This window comes from Hyperolius riggenbachi, chromosome 1 (assembly GCF_040937935.1).
Source record: "Hyperolius riggenbachi isolate aHypRig1 chromosome 1, aHypRig1.pri, whole genome shotgun sequence".
Lineage (NCBI taxonomy): Eukaryota > Metazoa > Chordata > Amphibia > Anura > Hyperoliidae > Hyperolius > Hyperolius riggenbachi.
In genome coordinates, this window is record NC_090646.1 from 342,928,476 (window position 1) to 342,943,498 (window position 15,023).

The window sequence follows — 15,023 nt, forward strand, 5'->3', positions numbered from 1 at the left end:
AATTATGCTTCCTCCCTGCCTCCATATAACACAATTGAAAAAAAAAATATGAAGTGACGGAATTTAAAAGACATTGGAGTCAATTCATAAAAGGCTGTGCCGGGAAAAAATCTTGTCGGGAAAATACCGCATTCAGTATTTTAGACTTTTGTGTGCTAGTTCATAAAAATGTTTACTGTTGCGATAGAAGTTTGGGGATTTCCCAAACTAAGCTGGCAGTAAGACGAGAAGCTGCCTGAGTTGATACATTTTCTCAGTGCAGAGACAGCCTTACAATAAAAGAGGCAGCCCCAGCTTCCCTTTAGATGAGCATTTTTTTTAAAACTGCCTCTGTTTGCCCTGGATCTGCGCTGAATCTGTATATTAAGGTAGCCATACACTGGTCGATTTGCCATCAGATTCGACCAACAGATAGATCCCTCTCTAATCAAATCTGATCAGAGAGGGATCGTATGGCTGCCTTTACTGCAAACAGATTGTGAACCGATTTCAGCCTGAAACCGTTCACAATCTGTGATGGTGGTGGTGCTGCCGCCGCTCCCCTCGCCCGCATGCCCACATACATTACCTGCTTCGCCGGCGCGACTCCAGTCCCCAGGTCTCCGCTGTCTTCTTCGCGCCCTCTACTGTTTAAACTTCCTGTCGGGCTAGAAGAAGTGAAGCATGCCGGACCCGGAGACCAGACCAGAGCAGAGACAGAGCAGCGGTGACCGGGGTGAGTCGCGCCGGCGGAGCAGGTAATGTATTGCCACTCTGTTGCGTCGGTCGTCGGGCACTCGAACGCCGCTAGTAATGTGCTCCCTACCCGCGGGCGATCGACGGTAATTTCCTGCATGGAGCAATCGACGGGATCGATCTATTTCGGGGCAAAATAGATCGCAATTTAGTGTGTAGCGTGAACGATGTGACAGCAGATTCGGTCCCAGTGATCGAATCTGCTGTCGATTGGTGGGGAATCGGCCTAGTGTATGGCCAGCTTTAGACTTTCTAAACAATCTATTTAATTGCCACAGCTTAGAAGAACTTCAAGAAATGTTACACATGCAGGCTTTCTGATGTGAAATATATCTGAAAACACAGCCTGTGGTATTCTGGGAAGCCTTTTTTGTTCTGCTCTCACAGCTACTGCCTGGGAGATCTGTCTCCATTAACTTTGCTGTTATCCACAACCTTATCACCTCTTCAAAGCAGACTGTATTCTCTGTCCCAATACCACCTGCTCTAATCTTTATGAATTGTCATTTAAATGTGTTAAGATAATCACTGCACAAGGCAATAATTTACCTCACTGCTCAGGAATTTAAGCTTTTCATGCGGTAACAGCTTTTATGAATTGACATTTTTCTAAGTGGCCAGTAAAGTCAGCTGTTTTCAGTATTACCGCATGCGGGAATGCTTTATGAATTGACCCCAATACATAAATTGTTACATTAGGGACTTAACCGCTTTTAAATATGTTTGCTATGAGGGAGAATTGCTGTTATTTTTGCAAATAAGGGCTTAAGGTGCCCATACACTCGTCAGATTGGCAGCAGATAGATAAATGCATCTGATGATCTATCTGATGCGTTTTTAGAACATTTTTTACCAGGATAGAATTCCAATAGATTTCAGTTTGAAATCTATTGAAATTCGATCTGATGGCATTTTTTTGCCATCAGATTTCCATTAAGGCCAATGCAAACTGATAAGCAATCTCATCAGATCGACCCAAATTTTCCACCCTGCAAGTTCGATGGAAATCCATCGAAATCGATCGAAATCGGCCGTCGATCGGTCGATTGGCCAACCGATTTGCAATCGATCGATCGATCGGGATCGATCGGTCGTCCAGAAAATCGGCTGAGTGTATGGGCTGCTTTATTGTTCGAGTACTCAAAATCACATAATGCAAAAAATACACCTTTATTTCCAAATATAATATTGTTTCCATACATTGTTCTAGGGACATACCTGTAATTTAAACAGTGTAATGACTGGAACAAATAGACAAATAAATGTGTGGGTTTTAATTAGAGTAGCATATTTTATTTTAAAACTATATTAGCTGAAAACTAGGAAACTATTTTTTTCTTCTTATTCACTTTAACCACTTTAGCCTTCAGTGTTGTTTCACCTTATGCATCCGAGCAACTTTCACGTCTCATTCATTCTCCAATAACTTTATCACTACTTAGCCATTTAGGCTTTCTTTGGGTGGTACATTGTGCTAAGAATTATTTTATTCTAAATCCATTTTAACAGGAAGATTAAGAAAAAAATGGAAAAAATTAATTATTTCTCAGTTTTCGGCCATTATAGTTTTAAAATAATACATGCTACCATAATTAAAACCCATGTATTTTATTTGCCCATTTGTTACAGTTATTACGCCATTTAAATTATGACCCTATCACAATGTATGGCGCCGATAATTTATTTGGAAATAAAGGTGCAGCCACAACTGCCCACCCTGCCCCAGTAACAACTGCCCACCCAGCCACAACTGCCCACCCTACCCCAGCCACAACTGCCCAGCCTGCATCAGCCACAACTGCCCACCCTACCTCAGCCACAACTGCCCACCCAGCCACAACTGCCCACCCTGCCTCAGCCACAACTGTCCACCCTGCCCCAGCCACAACAGCCCACCCTGCCCCAGCCACAACAGCCCACTACATTCAAATTCAGATAAAAGCATAAGAAATGGATGGGAGGTTGTGTCTGTGCTGGCACTGCATCCTCTATTACTTATCATGTCATATCTGACCATAGTGACACACACACACACACACACACACACACACACACACACACACACACACACACACACACACACACACACACACGATTGCTATTGTACAAACTAATTCCAATTCATCTAAATCACATTTAAGAATTCTCACTTAATTCTTATATGACTGGTGAGGGTCGCAAATTTTTTCCACTTAATATTACTTGAATCCATTACATACAGTTAAAAAAAGTGAACCTGGTTCAATATTGGAATACTGGATACAGCAGAGGCCCTGAGAGTTCATCAATATACAGGTAGTCCCTGGTGTCCCAACGCCTGACATACAAACAACCCATCGCTAGTCACTTCCCCAATGCATGCAGTGAAGGTTGCAGAGAGTCTCTCAGCACACCATGGGACATCGCTGGAGGTGAGTAAAGGGCAAAGGGGGGGACATGGATGGAGGCATATGGGAATGGATTGAAAACAGGAGGCACAGGGATGAATGGAGACACATACAGTGCTGCCCATAATTATTCATACCCCTGGCAAATTTAGACTTATAGTTACTTTTATTCAACCAGCAAGTCATTTTTTGACGGCAAATGGCATGGTGTTTCCCAAAAGATAAGATGAAGTACAAGAGGCATTGTAGAAACAAAACATTTCTAGGCTTTTATTTACATTTGAGCAAAGAGTGTCCAGTCAAAAATTATTCATACCCTTGACAAACTGCCACAGTCTGTGGGAAAAGCCAAAGTTCTATACCATTCCAAATAGTCCAAGCTGTTCTAAAGCATCCTAATTACCCTGATTAATTGGGAACAGCTGTTTTAATCAACTGAACAGGTGAAAAACAGCAGCTCTCTGCAGTTGGTTTGTGGACACTCATGGCTAAGACAAAGGAGCTCAGTGAGGACCTGTGGCTGCTCACAAGTCTGGAAAGGGCTACAAGCCCATTTCTAAATGTTTTCAAGTTCTAGTGGCTACAGTGCAAAGTAATAAAAAATACAAGATGTTTTGCACTGTGGAAAATCTCAGAGGACGTGGTCGGAAGCCAAAAGTGACATCTGTGCTGACCAGGAGGCTAGTGAGAGGTGAAAAAGAATCCAAGGATCACCACCAAGGCAATCCTGGTGAATCTGGGCTCTGCTGGTGGCAATGTCTCAAGGCAGAGAATACAACAGACACTGCACACTGCTGGGATTCACGGATGCAGACCAAGGAGGACGCCACTTCTCCAGATAAGGCAAACAAAAGCTCGCTTGGCCCTTGCAAATGCTCATCTGGACAAAGAAGAAGACTTCTGATCTTCTGTGTTATGGTCAGATGAAACAAAAATTTAATTGTTTGATCACAATGATTTTTCCTACATTTGGCATAAAAAAGGAGAAGCCTTCAACCCAAAGAACACCATCCCCATTGTCAAACATGGTGGTGGGAACCTAATGCTTTGGGGGTGTTTTTCACCCAATGGACCAGGGACCCTAATCACAGTAAATGGCACCATGAAAAAAAGCAATACATGAGGATTCTCAACGACTACATCGGGCAGTCTGCAGAGAAACTTGGCCTTGGGCACCAGTGGACATTTCAGCATGACAATGACCCAAAACATAGCAAAAGTGATGAAGAAATTGTTAGCAGACAACAACATTAACGTTTTGGAGTGGCCCAGCCAGAATTCTGACTTGAATCCAATTGATAATCTGTGGAGGTAGCTAAAGATCAGGGTGATGGCAAGAAGACCCTCGAACCTGAAAGATTTGGAGCTCATTTCTAAAAATGAATAGGCAAAAATACCTGTGGAGACATGCAAAAAGCTGGTCTGCAATTCTAGGAAGCATTTGATTGCTTTAATAGCCAATAAGGGCTTCTCTTTTTGCTCAATGTAAATAAAAGCTGAGAAATGTTTTTTTTTTCCCCACAATAATGCCTCTTGTACATCGTCTTATTATCTTTTGGGAGACACCTATGTCATTTCCCGTCAAAAAATTACTTGCTTGTTGAATAAAAGTATCTTTAAGTCAAAATTTGTCAGCGGTATGAATAATTATGGGCAGTACTGTAGGAAGGCAGGAGGATGCACATAGAGGCACAGAGTTGGCACAGGAGGACAGAAGAGGGACACTGGAGGCACAGGGAATAACAGTAGAAGACACTGGAGGCAGATGAGGGAACAAAGAAAGCACAGAGCAAATCAGATCATTTGAGTGCTGTGATTTGGTGTTGTCTAATAGATGCCTGTGTTAAATTTTAGCTGTCGGGCATTTAACAGTCATTTGGGTACTCAATGCAGATATGCATTTCATGGTTGCAGTCGATCATCTACAACTATAGGTATCAGTAGCTTGGACGCAATGTTAGAATTAGGCTTTAGGTGACCGGAGGTTAGGGTGAGGCACCCAGAACAAAGTGTTAGGGTTAGGTTTAGAGTAGTATATAGTAAAATATCGGTAGCTTAAATCAGGGTTTTTCAACCAATGGTACTTTGCTGTTGGCCAGGTGGTACACACCGGACTTGCCTGCCACTTTATTGCCCACATGCTACTTGTCCTGGTCCTGTCCTGCCTCCACAAAGTTTGGCTTCCCCTCGCTCCCTCCTTGCTGTGCTGCACTGTGGCATACTTCAGATTTAAGATCAGTGGGGAAGAGACAGCCAGGCGAACGGTGCACAGTGAGTGCGCAGATACAGAAAGTGACATCACTGCTCACTTCCTGTATTTGAAGTATACACGCCATCACCGTGCACCGTTTTCTTGGCTCTTGGTCTCTTCACTGCAGCTGGTTTACTGATGATCTGAGGTGTTCAGCAGGGCAGCACAGCAAGGAGTGAGCGAGGGGGAGCCAAACTTTGTGGTGAGTCACTGCCTAGCTCTCTGCTGGTGGGGCCAGGCTACCTAAAAATTAAGCAGGGAGGAGGAGAGAGGAACTTGCACGCCTACCTATATTGGCAATACTGACAATCTGTAAGCTAGCAATCTAATTGTAGTATTTTTTCCCCCCAATGCCTCCTACATTTCCCCTCCCATATGCCCTCTTTTCTTAAAGTGTACCTGTAAGAAAAAAAAGTGCCCCTGGGGGTATATTTACCCTAGGGAGGGAGAGGACTTTAGATCCTAAAGAGGCTTCCCCCTTCCTCATCAGTAGAGGGGATCCAGCGCTGGAAGCCCCAAAGTTCTCTTCTTCGATGTGTGCGCAAGCACAGTAGCTTCTCTCCATTCAGGCTCCAGCAGAAGCAGCCAATCCCGATCAGGTCCAATCTACTGCGCAGGCATAATGGCTTAAATTACCAATATTTTACTATTTGTGGCTCCACCTGGTGCCCAGCTAATGCTGCAGCGCCGCATAATGTACTCGGCACAGGGGACAGAGGTAGCGCATGGTTTTTGGCTTAATACAAATTAACGTTCAGAAAGGACCTACCTATCTTGTTCGTTAACCGGAGTTTGACTGGTTTCATTCCAAGCTACATATAGTTTGCACTACATGTGTGTGAAAGTCACAACTATTTGAATCATGTTGACCAGTTCCAGTGCTCATGTTACAGCACACTGAAACTGAAACCATGATGCGACCACACCAGGGGGGCTTCTTCCAGCGTCCCATAATCTTCCTGGCCGCTGCTCCATCTTTATGCTCGTGCCTCTCTCTAGTTTTCAGAATCCTGCATGATCTGTCCACTAGCGGCTCAATACATACCCGCTCTTGAATGGCTGTGCAGTGCACAGCAATGCCCAGGAATGTCAGCAGCATGTGCTAATTTAGTGTTTTCATAGTTACAGATTGCCCAGCAAGCTTATGATGAACCAGAAGTAGGAGTGTGTAAGGGGCTAAAAAGGACCAAAAAGCCCTCTTACTAAAATGCTATGCAAAACAGAAATTTGCCATGTTAAGCAGTTCCCCTCTCTTGGTACAAGTATTTATGTCTCTGAAAATCTGACTTGAGCTCCCAGGGGTAGTGGATCCTTGTTCCTGTCTGTGTGCACCATATCACGCACACAGCCCCCCACGGTAGTGCACGGGTTGGTGAATAGGAACATATGTTCCTAAACCCAATCCAAGTGTTTAACCACTTCACCACTGAGGGGTTTTACCCCCTGACCACCAGAGCAATTTTCACCTTTCAGCGCTCCTTCCATTCATTCGTCTATAACTTTATCATTACTTATCGCAATGAAATGAACTATATCTTGTTTTTTCCGCCACCAATTAGGCTTTCTTTAGGTGGGACATTATGCCAAGAATTATTTTTTTCTAAATGTGTTTTAATGGGAAAATAGGAAAAATGTGGGGAAAAAAAAATTATTTTTCAGTTTTCGGCCATTATAGTTTTTAAATAATGCATGCTACTGTAATTAAAACCCATGAAATTTATGTGCCCTTTTGTCCCGGTTATAAAACCGTTTAAATTATGTCCCTATCACAATGTTTGGCGCCAATATTTCATTTGGAAATAAAGGTGCATTTTTTTCAGTTTTGCGTCCATCCCTAATTACAAGCCCATAGTTTATAAAGTAACAGTGTTATACCCTCTTGACTTAAATATTTAAAAAGTTCAGTCCCTAAGGTAACTAATTATGTATTTTTTTTAATTGTAAATTTTTGAATTTTTTTTTAATTACAAAAAAAAAAAAAATGGGGAGTGTGGGAGGTAATGAGTTAATTTTGTGTGTAAAAGTCATTTATTTGTATGTGAAAAATGTGTAGGGTGTAGTTTACTATTTGGCCACAAGATGGCCACAGTAACTTTTTGCTTTATTGCGACCTCCAAGCCTCCTTCCGGAAGCTTGGAGGAAGAATAAGGAGGCTGGACACTTGAGTTTCTTCTCACAATGATCGCGCTGCCCATAGGAGAGCAGCGGGTCATTGTGGGGCTTAGATCAACGAACGGGAATGGATTTTCCCGTTCATTGATCTCCGGGCGAGCGGGCGGCGGCGGTTTTACTAGCGGCGGGCGGCGTGTTTACGAGCGGGAGCGCGGACAGCGTCGGGAACGCGGAAAGTACGTGTTTCTCCGTCCCTGGTTTTTAAAGGATGGAAAAAGGGGCGGAGAAATACGTACGCGCGGGGGTAAAGTGGTTAAAATGATTGCTGTTGCAGTGAGCAACAGTAATCATTCCATTGTAAATGACAGTGCATTTCCTGTTGGCTGGACCACAGCTTGAGCTGCATTCTAACCAGACAGAAAATGTGTGGCCAAGAAGATTACACTAAAAAAATTAAATATACTTTTCATATCCCTATAACAAGCCCCATAATTAATTATGCTTCCTCCCTGCCTCCATATAACACAATTGAAAAAAAAAATATGAAGTGACGGAATTTAAAAGACATTGGAGTCAATTCATAAAAGGCTGTGCCGGGAAAAAATCTTGTCGGGAAAATACCGCATTCAGTATTTTAGACTTTTGTGTGCTAGTTCATAAAAATGTTTACTGTTGCGATAGAAGTTTGGGGATTTCCCAAACTAAGCTGGCAGTAAGACGAGAAGCTGCCTGAGTTGATACATTTTCTCAGTGCAGAGACAGCCTTACAATAAAAGAGGCAGCCCCAGCTTCCCTTTAGATGAGCATTTTTTTTAAAACTGCCTCTGTTTGCCCTGGATCTGCGCTGAATCTGTATATTAAGGTAGCCATACACTGGTCGATTTGCCATCAGATTCGACCAACAGATAGATCCCTCTCTAATCAAATCTGATCAGAGAGGGATCGTATGGCTGCCTTTACTGCAAACAGATTGTGAACCGATTTCAGCCTGAAACCGTTCACAATCTGTGATGGTGGTGGTGCTGCCGCCGCTCCCCTCGCCCGCATGCCCACATACATTACCTGCTTCGCCGGCGCGACTCCAGTCCCCAGGTCTCCGCTGTCTTCTTCGCGCCCTCTACTGTTTAAACTTCCTGTCGGGCTAGAAGAAGTGAAGCATGCCGGACCCGGAGACCAGACCAGAGCAGAGACAGAGCAGCGGTGACCGGGGTGAGTCGCGCCGGCGGAGCAGGTAATGTATTGCCACTCTATTGCGTCGGTCGTCGGGCACTCGAACGCCGCTAGTAATGTGCTCCCTACCCGCGGGCGATCGACGGTAATTTCCCGCATGGAGCAATCGACGGGATCGATCTATTTCGGGGCAAAATAGATCGCAATTTAGTGTGTAGCGTGAACGATGTGACAGCAGATTCGGTCCCAGTGATCGAATCTGCTGTCGATTGGTGGGGAATCGGCCCAGTGTATGGCCAGCTTTAGACTTTCTAAACAATCTATTTAATTGCCACAGCTTAGAAGAACTTCAAGAAATGTTACACATGCAGGCTTTCTGATGTGAAATATATCTGAAAACACAGCCTGTGGTATTCTGGGAAGCCTTTTTTGTTCTGCTCTCACAGCTACTGCCTGGGAGATCTGTCTCCATTAACTTTGCTGTTATCCACAACCTTATCACCTCTTCAAAGCAGACTGTATTCTCTGTCCCAATACCACCTGCTCTAATCTTTATGAATTGTCATTTAAATGTGTTAAGATAATCACTGCACAAGGCAATAATTTACCTCACTGCTCAGGAATTTAAGCTTTTCATGCGGTAACAGCTTTTATGAATTGACATTTTTCTAAGTGGCCAGTAAAGTCAGCTGTTTTCAGTATTACCGCATGCGGGAATGCTTTATGAATTGACCCCAATACATAAATTGTTACATTAGGGACTTAACCGCTTTTAAATATGTTTGCTATGAGGGAGAATTGCTGTTATTTTTGCAAATAAGGGCTTAAGGTGCCCATACACTCGTCAGATTGGCAGCAGATAGATAAATGCATCTGATGATCTATCTGATGCGTTTTTAGAACATTTTTTACCAGGATAGAATTCCAATAGATTTCAGTTTGAAATCTATTGAAATTCGATCTGATGGCATTTTTTTGCCATCAGATTTCCATTAAGGCCAATGCAAACTGATAAGCAATCTCATCAGATCGACCCAAATTTTCCACCCTGCAAGTTCGATGGAAATCCATCGAAATCGATCGAAATCGGCCGTCGATCGGTCGATTGGCCAACCGATTTGCAATCGATCGATCGATCGGGATCGATCGGTCGTCCAGAAAATCGGCTGAGTGTATGGGCTGCTTTATTGTTCGAGTACTCAAAATCACATAATGCAAAAAATACACCTTTATTTCCAAATATAATATTGTTTCCATACATTGTTCTAGGGACATACCTGTAATTTAAACAGTGTAATGACTGGAACAAATAGACAAATAAATGTGTGGGTTTTAATTAGAGTAGCATATTTTATTTTAAAACTATATTAGCTGAAAACTAGGAAACTATTTTTTTCTTCTTATTCACTTTAACCACTTTAGCCTTCAGTGTTGTTTCACCTTATGCATCCGAGCAACTTTCACGTCTCATTCATTCTCCAATAACTTTATCACTACTTAGCCATTTAGGCTTTCTTTGGGTGGTACATTGTGCTAAGAATTATTTTATTCTAAATCCATTTTAACAGGAAGATTAAGAAAAAAATGGAAAAAATTAATTATTTCTCAGTTTTCGGCCATTATAGTTTTAAAATAATACATGCTACCATAATTAAAACCCATGTATTTTATTTGCCCATTTGTTACAGTTATTACGCCATTTAAATTATGACCCTATCACAATGTATGGCGCCGATAATTTATTTGGAAATAAAGGTGCAGCCACAACTGCCCACCCTGCCCCAGTAACAACTGCCCACCCAGCCACAACTGCCCACCCTACCCTAGCCACAACTGCCCAGCCTGCATCAGCCACAACTGCCCACCCTACCTCAGCCACAACTGCCCACCCAGCCACAACTGCCCACCCTGCCTCAGCCACAACTGTCCACCCTGCCCCAGCCACAACAGCCCACCCTGCCCCAGCCACAACAGCCCACCCTGCCCCAGCCACAACTGCCCACCCTGCCTCAGCCACAACTGCCCACCCAGCCACCACTGCCCACCCTGCCCCAGCCACAACTGCCCACCCTACCTCAGCCACAACTTCTCACCCAGCCACAACTGCCCACCCAGCCTCAGCTACAACTGCCCACCCTGCCTCAGCTACAACTGCCCACCCTGCCTCAGCCACAACTGCCCACCCTGTCCCAGCCACAACAGCCCACCCTGCCCCAGCCACAACAGCCCACCCTGCCCCAGCCACAACTGCCCACCCTGCCTCAGCCACAACTGCCCACCCTGCCCCAGCCACAACTGCCCACCCTACCTCAGCCACAACTTCTCACCCAGCCACAACTGCCCACCCTGCCTCAGCTACAACTGCCCACCCTGCCTCAGCTACAACTGCCCACCCTGCCCCAGCCACAATTGCCCACCCAGCCACAACTGCCCACCATGCCCCAGCCACAACTACCCACCCAGCCACAACTGCCCACCCTGCCCCAGCCACAACTGCCCACCCTGCATCAGCCATAACTGCCCACCCTGCCCCAGCCACAACTGCCCACCCAGCCACAACTGCCCTAACCAGCACCCTGTCTCTGCACCCAGCCACCAGCCTGCACACTGCCCTAACCAGCACCCTGTCCCTGCACCCATCCGGCACACTGCCCTAACCTGCACCCTGTCCCTGCACCCAGCCACCAGCCTGCACACTGCCCTTACCAGCACCCAGCAAACACCCTGCACCCAGCCAGCAATTGGGGGTCCGCTATGGTTACCTAACATCTAGGGGCACATTTTTCTATCTACTGATATCTATGGGCACATAGCTATCTAATTCTTTTATTTGGTGAACATGGCTGTTTAATTTATGTATCCAGGGTGGACTTGGCTACTAAATTGTTTTATCTTGAGGCATCTGTCTATGTAATTTGTTTATTGTGAGGTACCTGGTTACTTAATTATTTTATCTGGTTGACTGTTGCAACTTTATTTTTATTGGGTAGCATGTGACTACTTGATGAATTATCTGATGGCATGTGATTACTTGATGAATTTTCTGATGGCATTAAACTGCTTGATGAATTATCTGATGGCATGAGACTGCTTGATGAATTATCTGATGGCATGTAAGGCTCCCCATCCCAAACCTCCCTACGCTAAAAGGGGAATATGCCTATGCTAGATACACTAAGGGGGTCGGGGGATCTGCTGCCTAAACACACTAAAAGGGATCTGCGACTGCAAGACTAGTAGCCTAAGCCTATATACACTAAGGGGGGGGGGCGGCGGGGGGATCTGCCGCCTACATATGCAAGACTAGTAGCCTTTATACAGTGGGTTGCAAAAGTATTCGGCCCCCTTGAAGTTTTCCACATTTTATTACATTACTGACACAAACATGAATCAATTTTATTGGAATTCCACGTGAAAGACCAATACAAAGTGGTGTACACGTGAGAAGTGGAACCAAAATCATACATGATTCTAAACATGTTTTACAAATAAATAACTGCAAAGTGGGGTGTGCGTAATTATTCAGCCCCCTGAGTCAATACTTTGTAGAACCACCTTTTGCTGCAATTACAGCTGCCAGTCTTTTAGGGTATGTCTCTACCAGATTTGCACATCTAGAGACTGAAATCCTTGTCCATTCTTCTTTGCAAAACAGCTCCAGCTCAGTCAGATTAGATGGACAGCATTTGTGTACAGCAGTTTTCAGATCTTGCAACAGATTCTTGATTGGATTTTGATCTGGACTTTGACTGGGCCATTCTAACACATGGAAATGATTTGTTTTAAACCATTCCATTGTTGCCCTAGCTTTATGTTTAAGGTCGTTGTCCTGCTGGAAGGTGAACCTCCACCCCAGTCTCAAGTCTTTTGCAGACTCCAAGAGGTATTCTTCCAAGATTGCCCTGCATTTGGCTCCACCCATCTTCCCATCAACTCTGACCAGCTTCCCTGTCCCTGCTGAAGAGAAGCACCTCCAGAGCATGATGCTGCCACCACCATATTTGACAGTGGGGATGGTGTGTTCAGAGTGATGTGCAGTGTTAGTTTCCCGCCACACATAGCGTTTTGCATTTTGGTCAAAAAGTTACATTTTGGTCTCATCTGACCAGAGCACATTCTTCCACATGGTTGCTGTGTCCCCCACATGGCTTGTGGCAAACTGCAAACGGGACTTCTTATGCTTTTCTGTTAACAATGGCTTTCTTCTTGCCACTCTTCCATAAAGGTCAACTTTGTGCAGTGCACGACTAATAGTTGTCCTATGGACAGATTCCCCCACCTGAGCTGTAGATCTCTGCAGCTCATCCAGAGTCACCATGTGCCTCTTGACTGCATTTCTGATCAGCGCTCTCCTTATTCGGCCTGTGAGTTTTGGTGGACGGCCTTGTCTTGGTAGGTTTACAGTTGTGCCATACTCCTTCCATTTCTGAATGATAGCTTGAACAGTGCTCCGTGGGATGTTCAAGGCTTTGGAAATCTTTTTGTAGCCTAAGCCTGCTTTAAATTTCTCAATAACTTTATCCCTGACCTGTCTGGTGTGCTCTTTGGACTTCATGGTGTTGTTTCTCCCAATATTCTCTTAGACAACCTCTGAGTCCGTCACAGAGCAGCTATATTTGTACTGACATTAGATTACACCCAGGTGCACTCTATTTAGTCATTAGCACTCATCAGGCAATGTCTATGGGCAACTAACTGCACTCAGACCAAAGGGGGCTGAATAATTACACACGCCCCACTTTGCAGTTATTTATTTGTAAAAAATGTTTGGAATCATGTATGATTTTCGTTCCACTTCTCACGTGTACACCACTTTGTTTTGTACAGTACTGGAGGAAAGAAACAAAGACAAACGGGAACCCAAATGGTGCAGTATGTCACAAGTATTGGGTATAAAAAATACTTCTATAGAAGGGTACTCACAAAGGTGGGTTGCAAAGGGGGCAACCGACCACTTCAGGCAGGTGGAGTGTTTTAAACCTGACTCCACTCAGGTCTACCAGCAGTCCTGGTTTCGGTCGCTCTCTTATCAAAAAACCTGCGCCCCTTGGATAGGTGCGCAAGTCTCCCCTCCCAGAAGGGTCGAGGGAGTAAGGTACAGTAGAGGGTAAAGAGGCGCTCGATGTATATAAAACACTTTAAAATCAATAAAATGAAAAAAGGTTGAGGTGGCTTACCTCACAGACGACAAACTCACTTTAAGTAAGGAAGTTTAATTGAATATTAAGCACAGGCAATGTGTTTCGTGGGACTATGCCCACTTCCTCAGGCCAAATAAAAGTGCCCTAGCAGTCTGTATGCCGCATTCGGGGCGCCGAGAAGTAAGCCACCTCAACCTTTTTTTATTTTACTGATTTTAAAGTGTTTTATATACATTGGGCGCCTCTTTACCCTCTACTGTACCACTTTGTATTGGTCTTTCACGTGGAATTCCAATAAAATGTATTCATGTTTGTGGCAGTGATGTGACAAAATGTGGAAAACTTCAAGGGGGCCAAATACTTTTGCAAGCCACTGTACACTAAGGGGGGATCTGCCTATTATATGCACGAGCACACACGCGAAGAGGATGAATGGGGCGGCACCAAAATCTGGTTATGCTCAGGGCGCTGTGAAACCTAAGGCCGGCCCTGCCTCTACACATATATCAGGGGAAACAGCCTACTCCTTACCGGTGCCTCTGGTTCAGTGCTGAAACTTCTGGGCTCAGCATCCATAGCTGGTGCTGTGGAGGACTGCTGCTGCTCCATCCCAGCGCTCAGCCTCCCATGTGTGCTGCGCGTCCATGCGCATAACCGGCTTTTGAGGGTGCCGCCCTGGCCACGCAGGCCCTCCTGCCCTCTCTAGCCAATGAGTGGCCGGCGGAAGTGACGCGAACGAACTTCCGCTATACGTGTCCCGCCCACCGCTCACTCGATCGCGGGATGCTGAAGACAGGCGGCAGATAGCGGTGATTCTAACAGACCAGCTGCCGATCAGGTAATATTAATACCCTACCACCCGCAACTAAGACTGGGATCCTATCCACAGGCTCCACCGCCATCCAGATCACATTACTGCCCAACTACCATCATGGCCGGATTTCTGGCAAGGCCGCATATGCCATGGCTTAGGGCACCAGATAAACAAGGGGCGCCTGCAGACAGTGGGCATTATTTGCAGGGCATTATTTGCAAGTGTCCAAACAAATGAAAGTGGTCAGGATAACTGCACTACTAGTACCAGCTGGCATCTGCCTGTGCTGTGCTACAGGCAGCTGCAGTCCGTTAACCAAACGTTTGTGAACAGTGTGTGACTAGCAAAAAGCCAGACCTTGTCCAATGACATAGCAGCAGCTACAGGCAGTTACAGAAGGCTGGGTCTCACAC